At 40.7% G+C, this 9,290-nt stretch overlaps 1 long non-coding RNA gene across 1 annotated transcript; it reads left to right on the top strand.

Moving 5' to 3' along the window:
• Positions 1-6: 6 nt before the first annotated feature.
• LOC125613270 lies at positions 7-3,055 on the top strand. The gene is made up of 2 exons (XR_007343781.1): positions 7-435; positions 2,667-3,055. It is a non-coding gene; the product is annotated as an uncharacterized LOC125613270 (long non-coding RNA).
• Positions 3,056-9,290: the final 6,235 nt, after the last annotated feature.

Below are 9,290 nucleotides of genomic sequence, written 5' to 3'. Positions count from 1 at the left end.
CCCCTGACGACCCCCGAGCGCGGTTTACGCCGGGGTGTCTTGCGCGCTCGCGCGCCTCGGGTCTGGGTGCTGAGAGGAGCCGCCCGGGTGGATGGGCACCAACTGTCCGACTTCTCGGGCGCGCGTGCGCAGGAGGGTCCAGCGCGCAGGTGGCTGGGGCGAGGGTTGACGTGGTGCGGCTCGCTTTGTCCCTGTAGGGGCTCGTTCTCGCGAGAACGCCTGAAGGCACCTAGCTACAGTTGCCATGGAGGGGCGCGGGGAAGGCACGTAGAGATGGGGACCCTGCTGTATCCGGATGGATACTGCCGCGAGCACGACATGCATACTCATTCTCTGGTAGATGTCTAGCAGATCTTTTTGGGAATTTCATCTCAGAGTAACAAGAATGTCACCCTTGCGTCATCTTAAGGATGAGAAAACATAGGTCCCCAAAGGGTAAGTAGAAGTAGATTATAACTCAAGAGGGGGAGAGGAGATGGAGGAGGGAAAGCTCTTCAGAGGAGAATACCAAGTAATGAATGTGTAGGAGAGATTATATAAATAGAAAACCACCAATTTGGAACCACTGTAGTAGTAATTGATTCAGGCAAAAAAAATCAATAGATGGTTGGGTAGGATATTGCTATGGTTTCAAAGAATCGCCCATAGACTGCTTACCAAGAGAAAAGGGTACCTTCACATCAAGAAATTCACCCTTAACTAAATAACCAAACTTAACTTCACCATGGATGGTAGAGAATGACGTTATGTGCCTGGCGATGTGTTGCAGAGAAGAACACAAAAGATAATTTTGTGGCCAAACTTGTGTAATTGTCCCTATTCATCAGGAAAGAATCAGACAAACCCAAAATGAGGGAACGTCTACTCAAAAAAAAAAAAAATCGGTTTCATGGTTTGGTTGGTTGGTTTGTTTTTGGAAGCTAGTGGGCTGTTCTGCATCAAAGGAGACAGAAGAAAGATATGACACTAAAAGCAATGTGTGATTCTAAGTGGACCCTGGATAAGAAACAGCTCTTGAAGAACATTATTAGTACAATTGGAGAAATTTGAATGCAGATTATATTAGTATTGTAACAATGTAAAATGTTTTGAGGATGATGTGTTAAAATGTTTTGAGGATGATGTGTTTTGATTATGCAGAAGTGACCTTGTTTTTAGGAGATACATTCTGAAATATTTAAAAGTATATCTGCAACTAACTCTCAAATCGTTTAGAAAAAAAAGAAAAACCAAATGTGACAAAATGTTAACAATTGGTGAATCTAGATAGAAGATATATAGATAGATAGATATATAGATAGATAGATAGATTTTCCTGAAACTTTCCAGTAAGTTTTTAAATTTTTAAAATAAAAGGGAGAAAACAACACCATAAAGTCTGGATTTATCATTATACAATACAGGTTGATGCTTGAATCAATAGGCAAATACTGTTGCTTGTCTGCCATAAGGCATTTCAGTCAATGGGAGATAAGTAAATTAAATGCCCCTAAGGGACTCATAAGGTAAGACTTGGACAGATATCTGCTGAATAAGACAGAATGTGATAAATGTCATAAGAACAGAGCAGTATAACTTGGTAGCCTAAATAAAATGAACTTTGGAGTCAAAAGAGGCTGAGTTTGTGTTCCAGCTCTGTCAACTCTGATCTTAGGCAAGCAACTTAGCTTCTCTATATCTGTTTCCACAGCAATGAAACAGAACTAAATGATATGTACCTCATGAAATTATAATGGATATTAAAGGTTGTATTCAGAGTTCATAATCTACCTGGCAGATGGAAAATGTTTAGTAGTTAATAACATGAAAATTAATATGCAATAGAAGTTTAAAAGCTGTACAAGTAAAACCCATATTTATTCATTTGCCTATTTGGCTCAGACCTGACCTTTGTCAAGTACAGCAGGCATTAGAAGAGCACTTTAGGAATTTAGCAGCATTCTTTCCTTGTCTCCTGTTTTTCAAAGTTTTGTCTTCTGAAAGGACCTGACATGACCAGTCCTAGGTCATCCAGAGAGATCTGCTCTCTCTCCAACAAGTGAAGCAGGAAGGCAATAAAAGAAACCATTCCAGAAGACAACTGCTGCAGAAAGGCATCCTTCCTTTGCTCCCTGTCAAAGTTAGCCAGATCGAGATTAAGAGTGACCATATCAACACTCTGGCCTTCACTACCTCAAAACTGCAGTTGGTTCTCACAAATCCTAGTAACATAATCTTCTGTTCCTATGGAATTTTTATAGAATTTTAGAGTAGAAATGGACTTCAGACTCCTTCCTTTGAGAGACATGTGCTAAGTATTTACTGTGTACAGGGCATTGTGCTTAGAGGTAATATTTGAAGAAACTTCCCCAAGTGGCAGAGTCATCAGATTGAGAGGCCCAGAGAGATGGTATCACCCCATGAATGGGTTCACAGGATCCAGGTCACCTGCTCAGATCATCAAGATAACTTGCTGATCTGCTTATGTTGCCTTTTATAATGAAAAATCCATAAAGTTAGCATAGATATATTCTCAGAAATTTTAAAAAACAGCTGAGAACAGAAGTACTATTGTGAAGCTTTGATAGCTCAATGACTCTAAGGGTTAAGAATACTATATGATTCTAAAGCCAATGGTGTTAATTTTCCTTCTTTATATAAAAAGGGCCCATGTGCTTCTTTTCAAGGACTCCAAAATTCTGATGAGACCTGAAGATCCCTTACCAACTGAACTGATGCTGATGGTATCTTTGAAGAGAAGAAGGCACCTTATAACAAGGAGGCAGCTGAGCACAGGAACACAGCAGTGCCAGCACCTATTTGAACCTGGGAGGAAACTGAAGACTTCTTGTAATGGTTGTAATGGACAAGAGGGGAATGGCTTCCACAGCAGAGGGAGAGCAGAATCAAAGGCTTATTTCATAACCTTAGAGTCCACTCACCTCAAGGAAGTGATCATATGTTTATGCCCAGATTTATCATTAATTGCTTAAATAATTTAAAGTTGCAAAAAAATTTAAAAGACTCTAAATGGCGAACATTTAGAAGATTCATTAAATAAAGTATACTACATCTATATTCTGGGTTATGATTCAATCATGCCTGATAATATTTGATTATCCAGGAGAAAGCCTTGGCGGAAGGGGAAAAAAAAAAAGGAGGAAACAAAGGTATATCTAGTATAATCAGTGTGTGTGTGTGTGTGTGTGTGTGTGTGTGTGTGTGTGGTGATTTCATTTTAAGAAGAAGCAAGGGAGTGATAAACATCAGTGTCTACCTCCAATGGGGAAACAGTGGAACTTGGCAGAGGATGCTCACAGAGTAGATATGGGCACAAGTAATGACTAATTATGGAGCTGATGATAGATGAAACATTGCATATTAAATAAATGCTGCATGTATATATGTATATGTAACTGCATAGAAAAAAAAAGAAAATTGGGAAAATTTACCAAAGTCAGACAGTAACTATTCTTGCTGAATCAGAGCATAAGTTATTTTAATTTTCTTCACCCTTTTCTGTATTTTCCAGAATTTCTAAAATTTGGAAATATGTATTTCTTTTATAATTAGAAAAGTTTGACTTACTTTCATAAGGTGTGGAAGTACCTAGATTTATGAGAAGGAGAGTGCTGTTCCTTGGGGAATTTCCCCCAGAAATTGGGAAATGTTTCTGGAATCACACATACCTGGAATTTACATTAGGCTTTCTGATTGGCCCACTTTTGGCCACAAGAGGGAGCAAGAAGACAAGGTAAAAGTCAAGCTAAACCTAAAGGGCCAGTTTCCTATTGAGTCAAGACAAAAACCCTACCCTTCCTCTTACTCCCCCAAACCTGATCCAAGACCTTCTAGATTCTCATAGTTGTGAATCAGGATTGGATAGAGTGTCTGGGGACTTTATATCAAAGTTAGAGTCAAATTTGAGTGTCCAAAGGAGCTTCAAATGTTTATAAAGTTATGATAAAACCAGTTTTCAATGTACCACAGGTTAGGGTAGACCCTGGCTGACACAACCAAAGAGTTATTTAATCATAAGCACTTCCTAGTGAAGTATCATTTACCCAAAAGATCGGAAAAAAGATGACATTCCTACAGTTACATATAACCTAAGAACAACAACACAGTTCCCTGTGATTTTTTATTGAATATATATACCTATATTCCAATCGACTTGATAAGTTTGGGGATGGACTTCAGCTCATGAGCTATGTAATGTGGTATGGAGGGAAGAATACACTTTGGAACCAGAAAATGTTTAAATCCTAGGTCTGTAACTCATAAGCCATGTGACCTCGGGCAAATTGCTTGATCTCTCTGAACTCACAGTCATCATTTTTGAAATGGAGATCCCCAGAATAAACTCATGGTAAGATGGGGCCCACCCAGAGGGAGGTTTCAGCCGCAGACAGCTTTCTTTGGCGAAAGTCCTAGGGAGACTTAGACCACACCTGAAAGCCTGGAACAGAGGAGCCATGATCATACCCAGTGACTCAGATATACCACAACACCAGGAAGATGGAATAATTAGGTGAAGACTCACCCTGAAGTGGGAGTGGTAATGGGGAGGGATATTAGAATCATGTAACACCCTCTAACACACAGGGAAATTAAAGGCACAAGCCTCTTTTCTCCAGTAGGGGATTCCAGAGCTCATGTTGTACATAGGTTATGGGTAACGTTAATCTTTTAAAGTTTGCTTTTTCAGATTTAGGACTCTAGCTGATTTGAAGTGTTCTAATACAATGGGGTTCACCGCTTACTTTTGAGAAAAAAATATAGACCCAGTTTGGTCTGCATCATGGCAGAACATATTTTGTCAATTGGGAAGAGGCTGCAGACCTGGAGGATCCCTCTTTGCTTACTCCTTCCATGAAAAAGTCTTCCTAGGGCTTGTGGACTACCTGGTAATGACAGCCTCTGCCCCAAGTCACACACAGTGTTGCTGTGGAGCTTACGGTCCTTGCTCACCTCTACAACCCTTCTAGCCTTTCATGCACAAGACACCACTCCAGACTAGGTTCCTGGAGACAGTGAATCACAAGCCCACATAGAGGAGGCCACCATCCCAACATAGGCACCAAAGGGCACAAGGGACAGAACTAACCATCAGCTTACCATTCCCTTTAGGCTCAAAATGTCACCAGAACATCATCAAATTTGAGAGAATATTTGTATTGAAAAAAAAATGGGAAACAATAAGTGGGGTTACAGGGATATAATGCAAAGAAAAATTAAGGAAATGAAGAGAATTGAGGCAAAAAAGGCTCAAATGATGGAAAAGCATACAGGAGATAACAGTAGAAATGGAAGATAATGAATTAAATGGAAAAAATTGGAAGAGAGCTCTGCTTAGTGGAGTAGTTTCTGTCCTCTTTCCAATGTGCACCTCCTGGCATAGTATTTGCTTTTAAGCCAATAAAGAGAATAAATCAAAGGGAACTCCAGGAAAATGCTTTGCTTTCTAAGTTGTTACTTCATATGGGAGAATTTCATAAAGTTGTAAGACTGAAAGAAGCCTCAAGAATTTGGCCCTGGGCTGGGGTTGTGGCTCAGTAGTAGAGTGCTCACCTAACATGATGAGGCACTGGGTTCAATCCTCAGCACCACATAAATCTAAAATAAAGGTATTGTGTCCAACCAAAATTTAAAAATAAATATTTTTAAAAAAGAATTTGGCCATGAACTACTCTTGAAATATAACTATAACTCGAAGTTTTTATAAAACACCAAAAATGTACATGCATACTCTGTGGAATACTGCTGGGACACACAGAGACTGATGCAGGATGCCACTCACAGAGTACAGAGCAGCATCGACCCAAGTCCACTCAAATGCACATCTGTCCTCCTCTCAAATCACCAACTCCTTCACTGAAAAAGTGAAGAGCAACGTTTGCCAACTACTATGTATTGAGACAGGGTCAGTTTCTTCTCTTGTCACTCCCATTGCAATTTGTGTAACATACGTCAGCTGGCTTGGCACAGAGAAGCAAGAGAGGGAAGGGTCCCCAGGACTAGGGTGAGGCATTCAGGATTTATGAAGTCACAAGAAATAGCATCAAATCCCGTTTTAAACAAAAATATGGGCCAGGTGCAGTGGCACACACCTGTTATCCCAGCAGCTCAGGAGGCTCAGGCAGGAGGATTACAAGTTCAAAGCCAGCCTTAGCAATGGCAAGACTAAGCAGACTCAGTGAGACCCTGTCTGTAAATAAAATACAAAACAGGGTTGGGAAAGTAGCTCAGTGGTTGAGTACCCTGAGCTCCACCCTTGGTACCCACCGTCCCAAAAAGTTGACAGAAACCATCTTTGAGGAAGCAATGTCTGGGGAGCCTGGTGCTATTCCCAGAGAGATGCCTGGTGTCGGGGGAGGAACCAAGGCCATTTATGCTAGAGAAGGAAGGTCCCTAACAATGACATCTTGCACCATTTCCAAGGCAGTTACTTTTACAGAAAATATGGTAAGAATAGTGCCTTATGCAGCTGGGCAACATGGGGACAAGGCACACCCCGTCCTAAACTCTTGGAAAACTGGTATGGGAGAGATCCCCAAATCAGGAAGAACTGAGGTTAAGAGGTGACATGACCTCTCAGATTCCCTGCTTTCCAGCCTATCCTGTGCAACCCCCACACTTTGTTGCAAGACACCTGACAAACTCTTGCTCCTCAGCATTTGTACATGGTTTGCTTTACCTCCTGACCCAGGTAGGTAAAAGGTAATGATTACATCAACTCTGTGATTATATCCTGCAGTCTGTGTCTGCTCCCAACATGCCCTTTCTCATCTCTGATTTTATTGAACATTTCCTGTGAGATTCTGCCAAAGATCTGCTGGTTTCAGTTACTTTGATTTTTCTTTTAAGAAAAGTAAAATTTATGGAAATCAAACTGGTTTTGACACTGAAACCATAACAAATAAAAGTTTCCATTCCGTGAATATAAATCATCAATTCTGACACTGCCTTTGACTTGAACCATAGCAGCTGTAATTTGGGAGAATACAGGTGTCAGCTGTCAGACGCAAGCCTGCAATTCTTATCTAGGTCAGGAGACACCCAGAGAGTGATCAGACATACAGTTCTAAAACCAGGACCTTTGGAAATTTCTTCTGGGCATATTTGTTTCCTCTAAGCTTACTCAATAATGCTCAATTTTGGTGTTTCATTGGTCCAGGTGTTCACTACAAAACTAAGGATCAGTTTGAGATTTTCAATTAACCCATAATCCTTGCCAGGGGGCATCAAAATGGCAACATCTTGGCCAAAACTGCCCAGGAGTGCTTCCCTTGTTCTACAGTGAATGAAGTGGCTTTTACAAAAAGGCAGCTATGGTTCAAGATGCTGCCTACTGCTCAAGGGGTCCCTGTTGTGCTGTTGGTGTGGTTTGCATCCAGTGGAGTAACTCAGAAGCAGAGATGCCTTTTTAAGCAGAAACATTTTTTAAAGCTTTCATTTTCTTCCTTTATTCCTCTCTGTCACCCTCTTCCCATTACCTCTAATCCCCAGAAAATTGAGATGCAGCTTGTGACAGTAGACGCTGCCAGGAGGGCATCTCATCTTCTTTATTGCCATCCTAGCTGAGGACTGTTACCGATAGGCAAGCAGCCTTGGCAAATTTGAAAATATATCAAAAGTCATTTTCTAGGGAGTACTCCACCTACCTACACCCCTCCAAGTTGCTCTGACCTTTGAGAGACAGAAATAGGTTTTTTTTTTTTTTTTTTTTTTTTTAAGCATTGTACAAAACAACTATTGAAAGCCTGCCATGATATGGCCATGTGATTGCTAGGTGCTAAAGATTATATGATGATGGAATATTCTAGCCTGGAAAATTGACGAGTGACAATTGCTTAGAGTTTTATGAGTGCTAGTTACCCCACCAGGCCCTGTGCATGTATTCAGACACTGAACCCTTAGAATATTGTCTTCTTCAGTTAAATAGTGCTAGCTGTACAGTTGAAGAGATTGCAATCTAGGAAGGTGAACTAATTTGCTTGAGGTCACAAAGTTTTGTAAATCCACTCATTTATGCATTCTTGCATCACATAAAAACATTTATTATGTGCCAAGCACTCAAAACATGAGAATATAAAGATAAATTAGCTATAGGCCTGCCCTCACAGAGCTTAACATTTAGATATAAAGACAAATAACAAGAGTTTTGTAAGTGCTTTGATAGGCATATGGAGGCACAGGGGATGGGAGTGGAAGGAAGCCCAAGAAGGGAAGCAAGGATGGGGACCAAATAAGGTCTGCCTGACTCCAAAGCCAACACTCATTCAGTGCTGACAAACAGAGAGAGAGAGAGAGAGAGAGAGAGAGAGAGAGAGAGAGAGGAGATTAACTCTTCTGTTTCTGGGAGACAAAATGGAGATCTCTATCATTCATGCAAGATGTTAGTTAATCTTATACTTCAATACTACATATTCAGCAAATACTTGATTATTTGAATAGCTTTTCAAGGCAAACTGTTGTCCTGCCTCCCCCAACTTGCTTTCTAGCCTAAAATCCCAGTCCCAATCCCATGACCCCAAATTAGAAATGTCAGATTTATCCTTGGCTCCTCCCTCCCAATCACTTCCCACACCTATACAAAATGGTGTAGATACAATTTCAGAACTCCATCCATTGTTTAGTTCTCATTGCCATGAGTCACTGCCAGAGATTGGACCTCTGCATTGTCATAGAGCAGTCACAGCTGAGTCTTGAATGACCTCCCTGCATCACCTTTTATCCACCACAACCTCAGTTCCACACTACCACCAGCACCATCTTCCTAGAAAGCAAATTAGGGCATGCCATTTTCAGGTTCAAGTATCATTAAGGACTTTCTATGGCAAAGAGAATAAAATCTAGTTTACTTGACATGGTTTATCAGGTGTGTCACAGTCAGCCTCATCTTGTCTCCCCATTATCTGCCCCAGCCACACAGAATCTCTCACTAGAACCTACATACACTTCCCTGCACTTGTCAGGACCTGGGGTGAGACCAATCCATGCCTCTCAACCTAGCAAACCTCTATTCAAAATACAGCCCACAAAATACAGCCCAAATATTACCTGTTCTGTAAACACATTCCTTTATTTCTTCAGAAGATCTAAATCATGCCCTCCTCTGTATTGATATGTTGGTAGGTCCTCCAACTCTGCATTTATTTTAATGTTTATCATAATATACACAAGTCACCCATCCATATGTCTTCTGTCTGGACTCTGTATACTCAGAGTTTTCATACATCATTTCCAATATTGAATACAGGTTCTACTACATCCTTAAAATTCTGTATTGTGTTACAGCATCTCTTACC

The sequence above is a fragment of the Marmota marmota genome, unplaced genomic scaffold (genome assembly GCF_001458135.2).
Source record: "Marmota marmota marmota unplaced genomic scaffold, marMar, whole genome shotgun sequence".
Lineage (NCBI taxonomy): Eukaryota > Metazoa > Chordata > Mammalia > Rodentia > Sciuridae > Marmota > Marmota marmota.
This window is presented reverse-complemented; position numbering and strand designations above follow the sequence as displayed.